We start from the raw sequence: 22,281 nt of genomic DNA, 5'->3' as shown, positions 1-22,281 counted from the left end.
ACGATCTCTGTACTGTTCGCTATCTCAGGATCCGCAAGTAGTGACAGTGTTGCTCGCTCATGTGTAATGTAATTTTACTGTTGGTTTTAATATGCTCTTGAGCGATTATTAAGGTAATGTGCGCTATATAAAATAGGCTTATTTCTCATCACTTTTAAGTGCACTTGCTACACGAAGTGGTCTTATCATTTATATCTATGATAACTGAAAACACCACACTGAACTTAAAACAGATTCAGCATTTAAGCAGTACATTTAAGCAGCACTAAAATATTTATACAAAACACTATTTACACTGTACATCACAGATTTTACATATTTACGTGAAGAAACACGAGCATGGATATTTTCTGAGAAGACAACCTATTTCGTATTTCAGTCAGTATTTGTCCAGTTTTCGAAAATACTCGTTCACATGGAACAGAACTTGGCGGAATAGCTAATCTTCTCTTCATTACTTGAAAAAGACGAGGATATGCAAATTGTTTTTTCTTCCACCACACAAGTGGATCATTTGTACGAATAATTAATGGCTCATCTAGGTACTTGTCGAGCTCAATAATTCTAGCTGCAGTTGGATTTTCAGAGTTCAAAAGCTGTCAAACTTCTTCATCGAAGTCCGCCCATATTGAAGATGAAGGTTGTACGGGTCTTTTCCGAATGGGCTCATCTTCTTGGTTCGAAATTTTCACCTTGCTTGCTCTTTCTGATACACTTCTGTACGTACTCTGGAAAGTAAGCTTAGATTTAAATGCCTGTTTTTTTTAAATCGAGGGTCCAAAAGTGCACTTTCAGTGTAGGCAATTTCTGAATCTACATTCCCAAATCTCTTCAGTGTAGGCAATTTCTGAATCTACATTCCAAATCCAAATTTACCTCTTTGATAAATACTTTTCATTGTATTCGTGCAATCACTTTATCAATTTATAGTTTTTATATTACGAATCCTGTAACATTAAAAAAGTGTTTGAGGTCTTACACTTGGGTGAAATAGTATTGTCGACGATACTTGAGAAATGTCTCCTCTCGTCTCGTTTTTGTTTATCGAGATGTCATGTTTCTCGTCTCGTCTTGAATTTCAAAATATACAGTACTTCTCCTCTCGTTTTGTAGACAAAAATCGAGGCGAGATGAAAAATTTCTAGTCTCGTGAGTAACACCATCTTCTAGATATTTCGATTTCAACAAAGACGTATTAGACCTAAAATTTTAGTAATTATCATAATTATACATTGATCGATTTCGTGGTCACTTCAGTGGCTTACGTTGTATTTGCTATTCTTCATTCAAGCGCCCAGCCTAATCTGACCATGTGCAAGATATTGTGTATTGTACACTGCGAACTATTTTAGTCGTTTTAATTAAATTAATTTTTCTTCTTGAAAATCACTTGCACTTTATAAATGGGAGAACATGAAAAGAAATTTGCTTCTAATCTGAAATTTTATATGTACAAATCTCACATGCGAAAAATTAATAACGATAATTTAACAAATTAGTAGGCCTAATAAATAACAAGAACTTCAAATAGCGGGGACAGGATCCCCGACTTACATCGCCGATTATTACGGCTCCATCCCTCCTGAAAATATATATTCATGAACAGCGGCGCAAATCTGTCTTGAACATTGGGGGGACAAGTAAGACTTTTTTTTGTTGTTGTTGTTAAGCGATGCTCAAAATATTTATGAAGTTAAAAAACAATCCTACGGAGGATCAGGTAGAAGAGTTGTCTTCAACATTGGGAGGCGTGTAAATTTGAGGCTTATTCTGGGGGGACATCAATTTCATCTTACTTTCCTTTGTGGCAATCGGACACAAATCATCACATATTTCCCTAAAAATTACATTTCAAATCGGATTATTGGGGGACAGTCCCCCTCATCCCCCCAGGATTTGCGCTAGTGTTCATGAACACGGTTTATCCTTTACAGAGATCGTAAGACTCGGGATAAGAAAATGTGAGAAGCTACATACCAGAAATGAGCACACTATCGTATAGTGCTATTAGTATTTACAAGTAAAAATATGAAAGTTACACATCCACCTTAGGGTTCTATATCTCTATCCATAATAATACAATATAAAAAAAGATAGAGATAGAAAGACAGTTGTTCTAAAATTATCTCGGAGAAAGTTCATAAATCAGGCCTGTACCTAGCCCGATTCTTGACCCTTTTCGTTTTTATTCTTGACTGGTTATTTTTAAGACATATTTATCTAAAGAAACAACTAAAAGTTTCAGGTGAAGTTCAAGGTAATCGCGGGGGCTTCAGTTGCCCACAGGGAATATTAAGACTCCTGGCTGGTGGCCCTCCCTAATTATGGGCCTGCTCCAGGCTCGTAGCCAGTTCAAAATTTTAGGGGGGCCCGGTAGAAGTTAGGGCGGCGATCAAATCATATGATAGTTCATCACTATAATTCATTTGCAAGCCTACCGTGAAAACCTAGGGGGAGCAGTAAAAATTTAGGGGGGCGGCCCATTCCCCCCGTGAATACGGGCCTAGCCTACTCTAGTTTTTTTTTTTTTTTTTTTATTTAACGTTCGCTGTTAACGATGCGTACCTCGATGGAAGTATATCTGGTCCACGTATACTTCATGCTTGTCATGGTGCAATACTAGGGCACTTGAGTTTGAAATTTTTCGAACAGTAAAATGGTAATGGGAGATGTTTGGTGCTTGCAGCAAGAAACAGATCATTTACGCAGAAACGAATAAAATGCGCTACCTAATAAAATTCTAGTTTTTGCATCAATTTAACTTTTCTGTATAACGTTCTGGTTTAAAGGGCTAAATATGATTTACGGTATACGGGCTTCTGATGGATCACTTTGAACAAAGCATGTTTTCTCGGAAATTGAACTTGGTAATAAAAAAATGAAGATTGCAACACTTTCAAGTTTTGACCGCTCCGACGCAAATACTAGTTTCTGAAACAATTAAGAATGCGAGGGAGGAAGGGCATATGCTAACTTCGTAGTGACAATGAAGCTTGAAACACGTTTCAGAGCTGTTGTGGCCCCAATGCAATGCTGCCCGTGTCACATGGCAAAGATGGTTGACAAGAGAAAGAGAGATTGTATTTCGTCACAAGCAATTCATTTGAGTTGCAGCAGACAAACGATTCGTATGATCGAATAATTCTCCTGCGCAAAATGCATGCGCGGAAACCTAACTGATTCAATGAGCGAATCATTCCCAACCAATTCACTTGCGCGAAGGGAATGCGCAGAAACCTAACTGATTCAATGAGCGAATCATTCCCAACCAATTCACTTGCGCGAAGGGTATGCGCTGACAACCAATTCATATGAACGAATTAAATGATCGAATCATTTTAGTGAATCAGAGTAAATGAATCGATTCTCCGAAATGAATCATTTTGCCCATCACTAGTCCTGTTTGTCTGTTAAGAACATTTGTTCCTGTCCATCACTTCTTACTTTATTATTACAGTTTATCTACCAAACAACTATCTATCTTAAAATGTTACAATAACATTTAAGAGTTGAGTTGAGTTGGTCTTGGCGGGTTTTAGTTTTTCTAAGTTCCGAGCTTTTGCTCTTGCCTTCCATGTTGAGTGTTCTTCTGGCTTGTGTTTTTCTTCTTATTTGTGTTTTTGGGACTGCGACTGTCGCGAGCCCTTCTTGGTGGCGTTGTAGGCTAACACATTCCTACGGAGGTCGTGGCATTCGAAATGTAGCTCTTCGGGGGGCGATTGTTCCTATGGCTGCAATGTCGTCATTGACGTGGTTTTGGACTGTTGCCCAGAATCTGGCGGAGAGCTGTTCCCTGACTTCTCGGAGGAATGGGAGTTCCAGGTCCTCGTGTGTTTGGGCGGTTGTTGTGCCGATTTCGTGTCGAGTGATAGCTCTTGCCGCTTTGTTCTGGACAATCTGCAGTTGTCTGTGATGAGAAGGTGCAGCGTGCTCCCAGGCCGGGTGTGCGTATAGTAGGATTGGTCGAAGGCAAGTGGTGTAGATGTTCTTCCTTGCTTCATGTGAGAAGCTGGCACTAAGCAGGATTGCCATCTGTGCGCCTAGTCTTCTTGTTGCCTTGGTTGCTGTGTCTGACAGGTGGCGTCGGAAGGTCAGCCGGTGGTCCAGGATGACTCCGAGGTATTTGGCTTCGTTGGAGACTTGAAGGATGTTGCCGTGCATCATCAGGTTGTAGGCTCTGGCCCTGTGTGCCCAAGTGAAGTCGACCAGTGTGGTTTTGTTTGTATTGATTTTGATTTTCCACTTCTGTGCCCACTCTTCCAGTTTCGTGATGTGGCGTTGCATTGCCCTTTCGACATATCTGACGTTGCGGTTCTGCGCGAAGACAGCTGTGTCGTCCGCGTAGGTAGCAAGAAAGGTGCCATGATCTGTCGGTATGTCAGCCGTGAAGAGTGAGTACAGGAGCGGAGAGAGGCAAGATCCCTGTGGTACTCCTGCTTGGATCTGTCTGCTATCCGTCAGTTGCCCTTCTCGAAAGACCTTGAAGCGGCGATTGTGGAGGTAGCTCTGGATAAGTTTCACTTGATATTGAGGGAGTCCCGCCTGGAGAAGTTTGTGGACAAGTCCATCATGCCACACCCTGTCGAAAGCTTTCTCGATGTCCAGAAAGAGGCCCAGGGTGTGGCCGCCTTCATTATACTGTAGTGTGATTTTGTCCACTACTCGGACCAGCTGGTGGGTGGTACTGTGGCCCGGCCTGAATCCGAATTGATGTTTCGGGATGAGGTTGTTCTGCTCGGCGTGGTTCAACATTCTTCTGTGAATGACTCTTTCCACTATCTTCCCCAGGTGGGAGAGGAGACTGATTGGCCTGTAGTTCTTCGGCTCCGTCCGGTGTCCTGTGGCCTTGGGAATCATGATGACTCGAGCTTCCTTCCATGCAGGCGGGAAGTGACCAGTTCTCAAGATCCCGTTGGTGATTCGTGTCAGGAGTACCACAGCCTTTCTTGGTGCACGTTTCAGGGCGAGCGTTGGTATGGCGTCGGGGCCTGCTGCCTTGCTGCTGTGAAGCCGTTTAATGATGTTGGTCAGTTCCCTCGGTGTCGTGAGGGCTGCTGGCGGAAACTCGTACTCCTGTTGGAGGGTTCGGAGGCTTTCCTGTACCGCTGCTTCTGTGGGGTGGTCAGGAGGAATGGTGTTCAGCCGGAACGTTTCTTCCAGGTGTTCTGCGAGGACGGTGGCTTGTTCCGCTGGGCTGTACACTAGTCCATGCTTTCCTCGGAGTGGTTGTGTGCAGGGAGGCCCTGGTGGTCGTGACACTGATCTCAAGAGTTGCCAGAAGTCCCTTGACGGTGCATCAATGGCGCGAAGTTTCTCATCCCAGGCGGCGTGGGTCTGTCGCTGGAGGCGGTTTTTCACCCGTTTAGTCATTGCGTTCCACAAGGTTTTGTATTGTGGGTGGCGGGTCTTCTGCCAACGGCGTCGGGACCAGCGCTTGATGGCTATCAACGCTGCTGTGCGGAGATCATCTGGTTTTTGATGAGCTTGGTGCTGCTGCGTGGTTGACGCCAGTCTGTACGCTGACCTGATTGCCGTGGTCAGTGTTTGGACGGCTGTGTCAATGTCCTCCGGGGTGTTCACTGGAAGTCTGGTGTCGATCATAGGCGTCAGCAGACGAGTATAATCGTCCCAGTCTGTGGAGGTTTTCTTCGGCAGGCTGTACACTGGTAGGTGATGGCGTACTGCGACAGAGAAGAGCACAGGTATGTGATCAGACTGGAGATCGTGCAGCACAACAGGCCCGTCCAGGATTGCGGTGTTGGACGAGAGGGTGATGTCCAGCACATCTGGTTGTCCTCCGTTCCGTGGGAAGTGTGTGGGTTCCCTCGGTGCCGATGGGATGAGATCGATCTGCCTGAGTGCACGGTGGAGCGCCCTGCCATTCTCGTTGGACACTCTGGAGTGCCATGCCGGGTGCTTGCAATTGAAGTTTCCTGCAAGCAGCACGCGGTGGCCAAGTCTTCGGAGCAGCAGAAGGTCCGGCGGATGGAGTCTGTTGTCTGGAGCTCTGTACACTGACACAATGTGCAGGGGCCCATCCGGTGAGTGCAGCGTGACTCCGGTCGCTTCAATGGATTGCATGGCCGGAAGCGGAAGGTGATCATGCGGTATCTGTGACTTGATCAGGACTGCCGTGCCTCCTTTTCTGCCCTGACGGTCGTTCCTGTAGGTGGTGTAGTTACGTACCCTGAGGGACAGATGAGGTTTCAGATGAGTCTCTGACAGCAGGGCTATGTCGACGTCTTCTCGGACCAGGAAGTCCTTGAACTCCGCCTTCTGCTTGCTGATACCTTCCGCATTCCAGCAGACCATGCGAACCGCTCGATGTACAACTGTCCTATTCTGTGCCATCATCAATGAGGGAAGCGGCGACGTCTAGGAGCGTTGTCATCTTTGTGATGGGATCCTTGGCAGCTGCTATCTTCCGGATGCCCTCCTTGAGCTTCTGGAGGAAACTCTTGACGTTGAGGCCGGACAGGAGGCTGAGGATTTCCCGGATGGAGGATGCCAGGCTGGAGTCTGACGCTGGTGAATCTGTGGCTGACGTTGGTGTGTCGGCGGTTGATGGTGAGGCATTAGTGGCTGGTGGTGTGGGGGCTGTGGGTGTCACTGCTGGGTCCGTGTTTGGTGCTTCGGCGTCAGTTGCAGGTTGGGGCGCCTGCGCATTTTGGGTATGTGGCTGCATGGTTTCTGGACTTGTTGTTGGTGCTGTTGCTGGAGTCTGCTCGGTGGCGGGCGGGGTAGTAGGCTCGGGAGGCTGGTCTTCTGGCGTTGGTGGTTTTCTGGGCTCCTTGCTCTTGGATGATCCTGCTTGGTGTGGAGTCTTGCTTTGAGCGTTGCTTGGGGCAGGGTTGGGCGGGTCGGCAGCGGGTGCTGGGAACTGCTGCTTGTTGCTCGTCCGTTTTTTCTTCTCAGCCTGGATGTAGGAGCAACCTTGATAGTTTGCAGGGTGTACTCCTTGACAGTTTGCACACTTCGCAGGCGAGTCGCGAGTCTTCTTGGGGCACTCTTGAGTCACGTGGAGTTCCCCACACTTCACGCATCGGGCTACAGCATGGCAGGTTAGCTGCGAGTGGCCAACGCGTTGGCAGCGATGGCACTGCAGGATGTCATTACCTTTATATGGTTCAATGACCACTTTATACCAGAACAGTCTTTCTAGTTCATATATATTTTTCATGCCTGAGGTTCGTTCAAGAGAAACGAGGTAGAGAGGGAAGAGGGGCCGAGTGCCCTGAGCGTCCGGCCTGCCACGCATCTGGTGTACTGCTTGTACAGGAAATCCCAGAGATTGAAGTTCAATCTTGATGTCCTCCGGCTCCGTGTCTATGGGGAGTTTCCTTACTACCACCTTCATGGGGCGGGAGGTCTTCGGTAGCTCTGTCGAGTAGGGGTAGTTCTGTTGTTTGCAGAACGTTTCCACTTTTGCGTGATCTCGCATGTTGAGGCAATGGATTTTGATAAAGTCTGAGTTGAACAACACTTTGGGGGGAGCATCCAGCGTGGCCGCTAGTGTCTTCATCAGTGTGTTTTGCTTTTTCACTCCATATATGAATATGGGGGGAACTTGTTTGGGGCGAAGGTCACGGGGGGCCCTGGGCGCTTCTTCCTCTTCTCCCATTTCCACTTCAGTCGTTGATGGTCCATCTGAGGGGGGGGTTGTCTGGTGCTGGTCCCCTTGGGTCAGGGCGGTGAATCTGTTTCGGCACTCAGTGCGGAATTCCACCAGGGAGCTGACTGGCCCGGACGGAGCCCGTTTCAGTGACTTCCTGGGGGGTTGAAGAAATCCTTCATCTGAGTTAGTTTCATCTTCCGGGGGGGCGAGGGTGCTGTTGCTCCTTCAATTTCTGTCTGGGTTGGTGGCTTTTCTTCATTCTGCTCCAGTGGGGGGAAATGCTCCGGTGACTCTGAGGCTGGTGCTGGGTCCTCCTGCATTTTCACCGGGGGGGGTTCTTGGGGGTGTCTTGTTGGCTTCTTGCTTTTGATTGTAACCCTGCGTTTCCTGACTGGGCCTAAGGCAGTGAACTTTAGTCCCTGGAGTTGCTTCGTAACTGAGTTGAGATTGCTGGGGGGGGCTTTCCGGGCGCGGGGGCCCTTGGCGGATGATGTCTTGCTTTTGCGAGGGGCGGGGGCTGGAGTGTTTCCCTGGTTCATGGTCCGATTTGACGGGTTGTTATTGAAGTGGCTCTTGAAAGGGCCGCTTACCCTGAAATCACTGATATTCACTTCCCGGGGGGGGGGAATGCCGGGAGCTTTTTGGGCGTGCTCTCGACCGGCCGATTTTTCTTTTTGCCTATCAATGTATTACTGTTTGTTACACTTGAAATAGTTCTTAGTAGGATGAGAGTTTATTCATATGGGAGTATACACTTGTAAAGTTTTTCTGATGCACTATATATTCTGTTATAGTCGGTCTCTAGGTGTTGCTCCCTCCACTCACCGTGGCGGAATGAACGTGGAGCGCCTGGGTTCTGCTTTTTAAAGGGCTTGGAGTAGTCTAGTTTAAAACAGCCAATCAGGAGCGAGCCCTGGATGTGGAACTGGCCAATCCCGCAAGGGTGCTTTCCTTCGGGTCCGCGCTCCTGAACGACTACTTTTCAGTATTCTCTTTTGCGGGAAGTGTGGGTGCAGTGCTTTGTGTGACCAAAACATGCACGTGCACACACTACTCTACAAAATAGCTAACTAAATCAAAGCACTTTCCACTGAAACTATCACTTTCACAACACAACAGAGAGTTCACAGGGTGACTTTGACTGTTTATGGAAGTGTTTCTAATAAGTTCTGGGAAGGATTGTCTTTATTTCCACTAAGTATCACACGTATCGCGAGAGCAAAAAAAAAGCGCACGTCTTCTTGCTTCACTATCGTATCTCAGTATGAACATTTAAGAGCGACCGAGCTCTAACCTATAACCTTAGCATTCAAACCTTTGATTTACGGTTATTTGTGATTTCACGTTTATAACAAAGACAAATATTTTTAAAAGAGTGTACTTTAAATAAATTACTTAAAGAAATATTTTTCACAAAGTTTATCCTTTTAAATTATTGTTCAAAGGCCTTTGCCTTTAGTAAGCCTTCTCCGAAATAAATGCAAATGAATTGTGCTGCCATCTTTGGAGCTCTTTTAAAATACCCATATATGATTCCGGCCCATCTTTCGACAATGAGATCTCAGAAACTACATGCTCTAGAAAGATGACGTTTTCACTGATCGATTGCAAATTTCATGTAGATTGTCCAGTTCTAATTGAATATTTAAAAAACATGGGCACTATTTCTTTATTACATTTTTACAGGTACATTGGAAGTGTTGAAATTAAAAAAAAATTAAAAAACATCACATCCTAATCATTATACATTCCAACACCACAATGTTGTATATAGGGGTTGTATATGTCTCCGGCATTTGTTTCATAGCCAAATAATAATGGAAAAGGAAGGATAACCATTTCTCCAGTCTAAGATGAACCTTTTTTGGGAGTGTTTTGCCCAATGAACACCATATATAACTGACATTATATTAATTTTGTATGTAATGTATTTGCTTATTACATACTGCATGCAAGAAGAAAGAAAACACTGGTCATACATGAATTAGAAACTCCAACCGGAAGTAGGCTCAAATCTTGCAAACGGTGCGAGATATTCAGAAAACTAATCGAAAAATCTCCCCTTTATGATATCTCTTGGCTATTTTTTTAATCAATACGTCTTTAACTTGTGTCTGTAAAGAGACATGTACAGATGTTGTAAGGAATGATAAGGCGATTTATGCTCATATGCGAATAATGCGCTGTGTAGAGAGCGCAGGTTCAGCTAGTTTATATTATTATGCAGTATTAAACCAAATCTGGAACTTGTGATATTTATTTACTTGCATCATTCTAGCTGGCAAATTAGTGTGATCTGTACGAAAAGGAATGTTTTCGGGCTGGTAAAATTTGAGATGACTGCTGCCATGCTATAACTTTCAGCTTCGCCTTATCTCAAGTAGATGCAGACATGTCACAAGGTTTGATTCTTGTAGATTCATTAGTTTAAACGCTGTCGAAAATCAGCTCTGGAGAACATGACTCTCAACTAACAACATTTGAACAAATTTACCAAGAATGCTTGGAGATATGCAAAGAAAATGGTCTTGAAATTCCAGAGCCGGAAACAGATAGACTACATGGTTTCCTCGTGGAAACGAACTAGACATTCGCCATCAAAATATCACAAATTTATTTTGGAGGAATCTCTTTCTTGATTGGAGGCAGAAAACCAATTTTCTAAAGATAATATACTAAGAGACATTTTTCTGCCTACTATTGATAAGGCAAGCATTGAGGCGGAGAAACGCTTTGGATCATGTAGCAAAATCATTAGATGGATCACTACGCTACATCCAAAAAGTGAAAACTTTCTAAATTACAACATTGTGGAGCCTATGGCACAGTATTATGGTAGTGATCTGGAAATATTCAAATGCGAACTTAAAATCCTCCCAAACACAATTAAGTCGTATGAAGACGAGAGAAATTAAAGTTGATTCCTTGATGAATTTCGTTGATCTTTGCATCCACAGAAACGCATTCCTAGAAACTTACAAGCTAGATATCACATCTGTGACTATATCAGTTTCTAGTGCTACATGTGAAAGGTCATTCTCATGTTTGAAAAGATTAAAGACATATACGCAATTCAATGACTGATGATAAGTTCAAAAACTTAGGATTACTTTATATTGAAGAAAATTGCTAAATCGTTAGATCTTGAAGAAGTTGTTGATAAGTTTGCTGCTGCCCACAAGAATAGAAAGATCCTCTTTTAAGAAGAGGCATGAACCTATAATTTATTTTCTTTACCTGTAAAAGTGTATTTTTCTGCTTCCACTTAAATCAGCCAGCCACACATATTTTAAACGCAGTGATTAAATAACTACTTACTTATATTAGAAATCAATTTATCATTAATGTATCCTAGTAGTTTGAAACAGTAAATTCTTACATTTTCACTGTAACAGAGTAAAATCATGAACAACAAAGATGAAAAACATTCACCTTGAACACACAAACACACATTACATATATATATATATATATATATATATATATATATATATATATATATATATATATATATATATATACCTCTATATATCTATATATATAATATGCAAGTGTGTGTGTGTGTGTGTGTGTTTATTTATGTGAATAGAATTTTTCATTCATTGGAGATGGCCCCCTAAAAATTTTCTTGAGCCCTCCATTGCCCCCCCCCCCGTGAAAAAGTCTAGCTACGCTACTGAGTTGGTAGCACTGAGTCAAGTTTGTATGCAAGTAAAATTGTGAGTAGATGACGCAAGAAACATTTTTCCATTCAGAGATCCATCTCTCTGGTTCAGAACGTCTTGTCCAATGAACATCATATGTTAATCTCAATATTGCTGTGTATGTAATGTATTATTTCATTATATACTGTAATTCAAAGAAATAAAATCACTGATCATTCATGAATCAGAAAATGCTTGAAAGTAGACGAAAATATGAAATCTAGAACAACTGCGGGAAATAAGTTTGTAAATCACTGTCTCCATTGAGAGACCTTCTCCAATTCTTCTTATTCCAACATCTTTTTCTTTCTAAGGAAGAGAAGATCTTGCTTATCGCACTGAGTATGCATTGCAATTGAAATTGAAACAGTATCACTTGAAAAAGTTTCAGCCTGGCCGTGATTCAAACCCGGGTCTACCGAGTTGAAGTTGAATGCGCTAACCACTTACTGCGCCACTTAACCTTCCACCAAAACTGATACCTAGTTAAAATCGTTTCATGGAAAAATATAAACAAGATACTTAAATATAACAAAAACAAACAAATATAAACAAAATATAAATAAAAATTAAATATGAAAATATAAGCAACTAGTGTGTGCGTCTTAATAACTTAATCGAGATTTCCTTGTTTAACTCAAAAACAATTTATATAGACGTTGCTCAGTGAGGAAAATATGACGAAATGTTTTTCAAGTTAAGGCAATGTCATCGGCAGAGCCGTAACTTGCGGGGGGCCAACTGCCTCCCCCCCCAGAGAAGCTCCCCGCCTTTCCGGGGGGCCTATTTTGAGACAAAATTTTCTTACTCCGTATACGATACGAATATGAAATTAGAAATGAAGCATCAAATAGGGTTGCTACATTACATAAACAAAACAGCACACGAAAGGTAAATAGAACAAAAATGAGTCATGAACACATTTTAGTAAAATTTATTCGTATGGCTTTGAGATTTATCAATATTGTCCCCTTAATAATTTTGTCATATATGGAATGGGCCCAGGGAGTAACTAACGGAACCGCAGACCTTGCCATGCGGGAGGGCCCACAGGCTCTGTGGGCCCATAAAGATTAAGAGAAAGTTGGAGAAAGGGATCCCAATAATTAGAAAAACAACTTTTTCTAGGGGGCCCAAATAAGTTTATTAATGCTTGCGCCCCCAAGAAAAGAATCTAAGTTACAGCGCTGGCCGTTGGTTGCAGGGATGGTCCCGATTTACCTTACATTTCGTCTTTACCATAACTTCTAATTTCCAAAGAAGAAAAGACGACACAAATTATTTTACATTCTTTGAATTGTATCAACACGTGTAGAAATAGACAGTACTATGTTTATGTTGCATAACTACTAGTTTATTTTCTTATATTCATATGAGGAATTTGTGGCAAATTCAGCCCGTGGCACTAGCCGAGCGATCTCGGGCGTTCGGCTTCTGATCATGAAGTGCAATCCACTAAGCGTTCGAATTCCTCTGAAGATCAAGGTCGGAATTTTAACTGTCCTCAGTATTTCTGTGTTCCTGATCTTGTAGTGTTTGGAATACGTCGAAAGGACATAAGTTGCGAGTGGCGAATAATATTCCGGTTGGGGCGATATGTTTTAAAAATATGTGAAAGCAGGAAACTCCAATTGCAGCTGCATGGGTTCAAATCCCGTCGTGGTAATTAGTAATTTTTCTGAATGGGAAGATAATGTTTATGTTATTGGTATTGTAATTATGTTATTGTTTTATAATAATAATAATCATAATCATAATAATAACAATAATAATAATAATAATAATAATAATAATAATAATTATTATTATTATTATTACCACAATAGAAAAAAAGTAACATAGTCGAAGATATTCATGGGAAGAGAAAAGATATAGAGTATGTCAAACGTTTCTTAGGATTACACATGAATGCAATAATATTATTACGTTTATAGATTTACAGATACAATTATCATTTTATGACAACAAGAAATGAAATATAAAGATTTGATAGCTGATAACAATCATGCATTCTGTTTCGCCCTTCTTCTAGGTAGAAAGGTGAGGTGACATCTTAAATAGGATCATTCTCGTGACTAGCGATCCTTATGTAAGTTCGATCACTATTTGCAATTTGTGCACAGCTAGGAACAATTCCTTGGAACTTATATTTGGCCCATAATATAGCAGTAAGAACGTGTTTAGCCCTTATGTGTTCAGGAATTCTTGTCCAAACACGTTACTTGCCAGACAGTTACGAAGGTTGATACGGATGACGTAATTTTGTGTTGTTGGTATTTCACCTGTAAAGGAAGTTGTCTCAACTCTTAGACCCAGAGAAATTGAATATTTTCATATTAGTATACATTAGAAGTATCAGTTTTGTAGATTATAAAAAATTCCTGAATTGCTACAGCCTGAATCGAACTCGCGTCCCCAACATTATGAAACTAACGCTTAAGACAGTACTGTAAGATATCATCTTCTGAGAGAAGGAAGATAATTGAGCTGCAGTAAATTCAATAATTACACACTTTTACGATTCCATTGTAATAATGCTGAAATTTTCTGATTTAAGTCATGGTGAAATAGCAAAATATGCAGAAAGAATAGTCCAGAGAAGTCAACTGTAAATTGACAACTCATATGTACGGAGGCGCTGCCGTATTCTCTCACCTCAGGCGCTGATTTTTCAAAGCTCGGTATTGGACAGATACTTATATTGATTGGAATCTGGTGTTTCAGGGCACTGGATTATCTTTTTTAAGTTAACTAACTTAATGAACCTTCCTTAGTACCTTGTTTCCTATTTAGATGCGGTTTACTCACTTTTAGAGTTTCTCCACTAAATCTTTAAGAAAGGTACAAAAACACAGAAAAATGGAGGACAGTAAAAATCACAAACGTTATTCGCGCGTTCTTCCCTTGCCTAAAGTAAAACAATAAAATATGGTGAACATGCAATTTTTCGTCTTCCAATTTCTATGTGGTGTCAAATCCAGAGTTGGACGGGGTCACTGGGTCGTGTGTCAACAGCACGTGACCTACTTCGACCCATCATTCACTGTGACCAGTCCAACGACCACCCACCGTGACCGAACGCTCACTATGACGCACTCTAACCCACCGACCCTCTCTGGTCACTGCATTGTAGACAGCATATTCTGACGCGACAAAACGCCAATGAACCACAAAATTACTCCCCAAAATATGTTAAATCGCCTATATGTGTAATTTTTTTACATTAAGGTGAGTCTAAAAATACTAAAAAAGTACCAAAAAAGTACCCCAAATGGGGCTCGAACCACCAACCATAGGGTTACTGTGCTGGTGTTCTTCCGGCTTAGCCACGGAGGAGATGAAGGAGACGTCGCTTGTAAAGGGATACATTGTTGAGATCTTTTTTAATTGGTCAATCAGAGTGGTCCTTTAATCGTATACATGAGACGATAACTGTTTGGGATAAGATCAAATGCGTTCGCCATGTAATTTTATAACAAAATGACGCGTGTGTATTTTCTTTATTTCATAGTTCTCCCATACTCACTTTCTAATGATCGACAACAGTTGCCATCTAAATCCATACAATTATCGCACTTAAATTTTTTCATTTCATGATGTTGAGGCAGATGTTATTCTTGACCCTCGGAGCTCACTTTAGTAACAATTCGTCAGGAAAAAATAATATATAATAATAACCGCATGCACATGACTGGCGATAGATCGTGTTGGTCAATTCGCGATTCTCCGCGACGAATTGAAGGAGAGAGACCAAAACGAAGTCCTCGCTGCGACGCGGTGGTAACTTGATCACCCCGACGCGAGATATCAGTTTCGACTCGACAAAACCCTGCCGCCAATGGGACATTAGCGTCAATCCTTCGACTCGTTACTATATTGAAGATCGACGTTTACCTGCAAGTGGGCCACTAGGTGTTGGCGACCTTTACGGCATGGGGTAGGTCCATGTATCATATAGCCTCGCTGTTGAAAGGGACGTTAAACTCAAAATCAACTCAACAAAAAATACAGTGCTTCCCATCATATATCTATATATTCTTACCATGCGCTTTATAATAATTGCGAAAAGCTTATTATATGGAGCGCTTAGAGCACAGGGCAATCAACCCATAAATTTGTGAGGAAAATAGACATAAAATTTGTAATGTAAGCTTCTGTATGTTGGTCTACGTACCTTGATTTGGGACTTTCAAATTGCATCCGTCTTTCCACTGAAAAGTATCGATAATTCAACAAGGAAATAATTAGATAATGATAATTTAATTGAAATTCATCGTAATTTTGTCCATGACAAATACTTTACCATTTTATATCCTAAAGGTCAGATCCATCATTATACTAACACAGCGGTGCTTGATCGATTGACTGTAGAAATTCAAACTCCGATTAGTTAGAATTTGATAACCTGGTTTTATTACAAATATAAACTCTTTAGTCGGTAGAAAAGAGGACGTGGATCAGGTGGCAGAGTTGATGACGATGTGTTTTGGTGTGTCTGTGGTTCATGGTTTGTAGTAGGTCGGAGTGGGTCAAGTTTTCATTGACCCATGCCATCTCTGATAAAATCTGTGAAACCAAACCAAACAAACACAAACAAACTATTTGCTGAGCAAAACAATATATTCACATAAAAAACTACATGCGTGTTACAGTTTCGCCAACTAACATTTTGGCTTCATCAGACACTATCTCAGAAGCCAAAATGTTAGTTGGCGAAACTGTAACACGCATGTAGTTTTTTATGTGAATATATTGTTTTGCTCAGCAAATAGTTTGTTTGTGTTTCAGTATATACAAAGCAAAGCTTCTACTTATGGAAAATATTACAAACCAAACAAAGATTAATATTAATACACAAAATGCTCAACATCTTAGCTATTCATGACAAGGTATTGCATGATCCGAATAACTCTATTGGCGTGGTAGACCCGGGTTCGATTCCCGGCGGGAGCTCATGTGGTTCGGATTCCACGTTAATCAGTAGGTTCACGTCTCATATAGCCTCGCTGCTGAAAGGGACGCTAAACTAAAAATCAACTCAACTCAACCGAATAACTCTAGTATATCCACAAACCATCATTTATCATATTTTACCGAAATGCGTTGTGACTTTTCTGACAACCTGATACTTTAAATGTTGTTAATACACAAAGTTCATTGATCTCATCACTTACTAACTTATCCTCTTATGATCATCACAAGCTTTAGGGTACTTCCCGTAGATATGGAAAGGTGAAATGTAGTATCCAGGTTTGGTGTAGCGTGCAAGTAAACAAATGAAAATCAACAGAATAATATTTCCCTCCCCCAAACCCCCTAAAGTGAACTCCGCCAAAAAGACTTGAAATCCAATCAGAAAATTCATAAAATATAAAATATGTAGCCAAGTCTCGACTTTGCAATAATAATAATAATAATAATAATAATAATAATAATAATAATAATAATAATAATAAAGGAATAACAGAATTACAAAATCAATTACGTTATGAATACCTTCTAATTAAAAAAATGATTGCCGCGACGCAGGGCCGTAACTTGTGGGGGCAGGGGGGCCACTGCCCCCCAGGGAAGCTCCTCGCCGTTCGAGGAGTTCCCATTTTAAGACAAGATTGTCTTACTCCATATACGATACGAACATGAATTTATAAGTGAAGCATCAAACAGGTTCACTACATTACACAAACAGAACAGCACACAAAAGGTAAATAAAACAATAATGAGTCATGGTCCCATTTCAGTGAAAAAAAATATCCACTATTAGGGGCACTAAAAATAATATATATTCGTATATTCTTGTCAGATTTGTCTATATTTTCCCCTTAATTAATTTGTCGTGTATGGAACGGGCCCAGAGGCGTAACTAACGACCCCGCAGACCTTGGTGTGCTGGAGATTCGAAGAATTTGAGATATCCTCTGATCTTATTGGCCGATTCAAATAGGACATCAAGAGTCATGACCTACATATAGCGGAAATTAAGGTCTACTGCTGCCAGTCCTCGTGGCCGAGCGTTCTAAGGCAACGTTCTAATAATGAAAATAGTTTGTGGCGTGGATTCAAACCTTACCCCAGGAGTTTTTAAATTTTCATAACACTTTTTTTCATTAAAATGAGCTTGCAGTAAAAGTAAAAGAAATAATAATACTAATTACAAATAATAATAATAATAATAATAATAATAATAGTAGTAGTAGTAGTAGTAGTAGTAGTAGAAGCGGGTTAGAAGCCCCGCAGGGGTTGGTTAGGTTCTGTTCTATTGCTCAAATTTTTCTGTACATTTTACATGACCAACTTCAAACAGCTGGCTAGGGTACCGTGTGAATACTGAAACTCTTGGGATCGGCGTAAATGCTGCCTGCTCTTCTTCTTTGGAAATTAGAAGTTACAATGAGAAAGAATAGTACTAATGTAAATTGGGAGCAGTTAAAATGATGAGGTAGCCTTAACTTGAAAACGTTTCGTGATATTTTCCTCATTTTCGAAGATCTATATAACTTGCTTTTGAATTAAAGAAGGAAATCTCGAGTAAGTCATTGTGACACCCATAATGAACGTCTTCTCAGACGAACATTAGTAGTTTGTATAGTCTTACATGCAACGATTTTAACTAGCTAAAAGTTTAGATAAAAGATTAAGTGATGGTAGGTAAGTGGTAAACTTCTGTTCCATTGAACTTCTGTACGGCGCGCACGGGTTCGAATCCTGGCCAGGCTGAAACTTTTCCAATTGTTTCAATTTCAATTTCAATACATACTTAGTGTGGCAAGAAAGAACTCTCCTCCAGAAAGAAAAAGATAATGGAATGAGGAGAATTGGAGAAGGTCTCTCAACGGAGGCAATCATTTACAAACTTATTTCCAGCAGTTGTTCTAGATTTGATATTTTCAGCTACTTTCAAGCATTTTCTGACAAATGCGTGATCAGTACTTTTATTTCTCTAAACATACAGTATATAAAGAAATAGTACATTACATACACAGCAATATTGAGATTAATAGATGGTGTTCTTTGGAAAACACGATCCGAATCATAGAGATTCATCTTAGAATGGGGAACTGTTTCGTTAGTCACCTACTTTACAATTTTACCTGCATAAACACCTGAATCGGGACTACCAACTGCTGTCAGTGCTGAGAAAAGTTACATGTAAGTTAGGTTGCACCTGTATAGGCGTTCTCACAACTATAAATGACCTGGACCCCAAGTAATGGAAAACAGCGCTTAGGGAGGAGATACTTTTGTGGTTGGGTGTACAAGCTTTATAAATCTCCCATTGAAACTGACGCATGGAGGTATACAGTATGGAAGCTTGGGTACGGCGTGCGCCTAGCCGGCCCGGCAAAATGACTTTCCCGCACTGCAGTTATTTGGTAAGAACTCTCTGGACGTCGTTCCCATTCTTATAAACCTATTAATGCGTATATCATTTTAAAGGTAATAAAACAAACTAAAAGTTTTATTTGAAACATTTTGTTGCAGCGTTATCAGGTTTTTAGTAATAATAACAAAAATATTAAATATTGAAAAATCTACTTTTTCAGCAATGTATTTCAATAGCGGCATATATACTTACTTTATCTAAATACACATAAGGACATAATTTAAAGAACGTAATGTGAGGAACCTGACTTTCAAAAACCATATTCATACTAACTGGCTTAATCGAGTTATTAACATTTTAATGTAGGTATGCAAAGTTGCATTTTTAGGGTTGTGGGGGGAAATCAAGAGAGGGAGGGTTGGGTACTTTTGAGGAAATACTCCCTTTATGCTGTTGTAATAACTGGCACAGTTTCAGCTTGATACTAATTAGCCCCTACAAATGCATATTTTTTGACTTTATTGACCGGACATAGTGCTTTCTTGTCACAAAACGTAAGCAGAAGTATTGTCGTTATCTCACATATTATTGAAAGTTATTTAGTTATATTGATTACTCACTCCGTGTAACGTGGGTTCCTGTCACCACGGCATGGCGCGTCCTCAGGTTGCGGATCGAGGAGAAGGCCTCTAGATATAGAGGTTAGCTGCGAATATACTGAATAAGCAGTCGCGGACAGACGACTAGGAGTGGTCCTCCAGCTTGGGGGTTTGGGTAAGGCTAACACCCTCATTCTGTAAAAAAAGGTACTTGTTCAGAAACATTCACAAAAGCCTCGGACAAGGACTGATAACTTGGTACGACCTCAGCAAAAGAAAATGGACATGAGATTTGGAACATGGAATATTAGAAGTCTTTATAGGGCAGGCGCGTTAAAATCTGTAACGAATGAGCTAGAGAAATACAGGATGGATCTAGTAGGAGTTCAGGAAGTTAGGTGGGAAGGAAATGGATCTGAGAATTCCGGAAATTTTACGTTCTTTTACGGGGAAGGCAATAAAAATCACCAGTTAGGAACAGGGTTTTTCGTTCACAAACGAATATTACCAGCAATTAAACGGGTTGAATTTCTTACTGACAGACTTTCTTTTATTACTCTCAAGGGACGGTGGTGTGATATTATTGTTTTAAATGTACATGCTCCAACTGAAGATAAGGGTGACGATATAAAAGATAGTTTTTACGAAGAAGTGGAACGGATATTTGACCAACTCCCGCGATACCATATGAAGATTCTATTAGGGGATTTCAATGCGAAGGTAGGACGAGAGGATATTTTCAAACCGATTATAGGAAACGAAAGTTTGCATAAGGAAAGTAATGACAACGGTGTTAGACTCGTGAACTTTGCAACATCCAAAAACCTAATCGTGAAGAGTACAAAATTCCCACATCGCGACGTTCATAAATACACTTGGACATCACCAGACGGAAAAACACATAATCAAATTGATCACGTTTTAGTAGATAGAAGAAGGCAATCTAGCATAATTGACGTCCGGTCGTTTAGAGGGGCTGATTGTGACACTGATCACTACCTGGTAGTAGCGATAATACGGGAGAGATTATCGTTCAATAAAGGTAATATTCAATGTCCGAAAACGGAGAGATTTAATTTAAAGAAATTAGAAGAGAGCCAGGTAAGAGAGGAATACCAGATCGAAGTTTCGAATAGATTCTCGGTTTTAGAAGACTCGGAGTGCACTAGTGTTGAGGATACTTGGATTGAAATTAGAGATAGCATTAAAAGTTCAGCAATAGAAAAATTGGGACACGCGGAAATACGTAGGAACAAACCATGGTTCGACCAAGAATGCATTAAACTAGTAGAGAAGAGAAAACAGGCAAAATTACGGTGGCTACAAAATCCGAATGAAATAACTACACAAAATTTCGCAGATATCAGGCGGGAAACTTCCAAAACTTTTAGAACAAAGAAACGCGATTTTTTGAAAGCTAAAATTAAGGAACTTGAAGATAATAGTAGAAATAAAAATATTCGGGACATGTATAAGGGGATCAGCGAATTTAAGAAAGGCTATCAACCTCGTGCTTATATGTTAAAGAAAGCTGACGGAACAGTCCTCACTGATACGGATAGCCTCTTAAATAGATGGAAAGATTTCTTTGACGATTTGCTGAACACGCAGCCAAAAACTAATGTGCGTGGAGAAAAGGAGATACACACCGCCGAACCGTATATTCCAGAACCCAATCGAATAGAAGTAGAAGCCGCTATAAAGAAATTAAAGAAACACAAATCTCCGGGTGTAGATGAAATTCCGGCTGAGTTAATTTTAGCTGGAGGCGAAAAAGTGTGGAACAAGATACACAAACTCATTCTCCTTATCTGGAACAAGGAAGAATTGCCACAAGAGTGGAAAGAATCAATCATTGTTCCAATTCTAAAGAAAGGCGACAAAACTGACTGTAATTACCATTCGCCAAATACTCGAAAAGAAGTGGGAATACAATACCCCGGTACATCAACTATTTATTGATTTTAGAAAGGCTTACGACTCGGTTAGGAGAGAAACATTATACAACGTTCTTACAGAACTTGGAATACCGAGAAAGCTAATTAGATTAATTAAGATATGTTTAAGTGAATCCCAAAGTAAAGTCCGGGTAGGAAAATTTTTGTCTTCGAGCTTTCACGTCGAAAATGGCCTGAAACAAGGAGATGCGTTGTCGCCATTATTATTTAACTTTGTGCTGGAATACGCCATAAGGAAAATGAAAGATAGCAACCAGGGCCTAGAGTTGAACGGTATTCACCAGGTTATGGCATATGCTGATGATGTAAATTTAATAGGGGATGATAGGAGAAAAGTAGAAATAAATGCAGAGATCTTATTAAACGCTTGCAGGGACATGGGTTTAGAAGTAAATGCAGAGAAAACTAAATACATGGAAGTGCGTCGGGACCGTAATACGGCAAATTGTGGAGGCGTTAAAATATTAAATAATACTTTTGATAAAGTGGATACTTTCCAATATTTAGGATCAATATTAACAGACGAAAATCATATTCACGAAGAAATTAAATGTCGACTAAAAGCAGGGAATTCGTGTTACTATTCGGTTCAAAATCTCTTGTCGTCGCGAATTCTGTCGAAGAATTTGAAGCTTAGAATATATAAAACGATAATCATGCCTGTTGTTCTATATGATTGCGAAACATGGTCGCTTACTCTGAGGGAAGAACATAGACTGAAAGTATTTGAGAACAGGGTCCTGAGAAGAATATTCGGACCCAAGAGGAACGAGAATGGGGAATGGCGGAAACTTCATAACGAGGAACTACATAGTTTATACGGCTTACCCAACATTGTTAGGGTCGTCAAGTCTAAGAGGCTTAGGTGGGCAGGTCATGTAGCCAGAATGGAAGAAAGTAGAAACGCTTTCAAAGTCTTGACTGGAAGACCCATAGGAAAACGACCATTAGGAAGACCTAGGCGCAGATGGGAGGATAATATTAAGATGGATCTCGAAGAGATAGGAATACAAAGTAGAAACTGGATCCAATTAGCTAAGGATAGAAGTCAGTGGAGAGCTTTTGTGAACGCGGCACTGAA

At 40.8% G+C, this 22,281-nt stretch overlaps 1 protein-coding gene across 2 annotated transcripts in view; it reads left to right on the top strand.

The window, feature by feature from the left end:
• Window positions 1-22,281, top strand: part of LOC145662607 (phospholipid-transporting ATPase ABCA1-like) — a 1,231,974-nt gene that overhangs the window by 669,442 nt on the left and 540,251 nt on the right. The window lies entirely within an intron of this gene.

The sequence above is a fragment of the Thermobia domestica genome, chromosome 10 (assembly GCF_964235325.1).
Source record: "Thermobia domestica chromosome 10, izTheDome1.hap1.1, whole genome shotgun sequence".
Taxonomy (NCBI): Eukaryota; Metazoa; Arthropoda; class Insecta; order Zygentoma; family Lepismatidae; genus Thermobia; species Thermobia domestica.
Note: the sequence above shows the minus strand (reverse complement) of the source record. Positions and strands in the feature narration are given on the sequence as shown.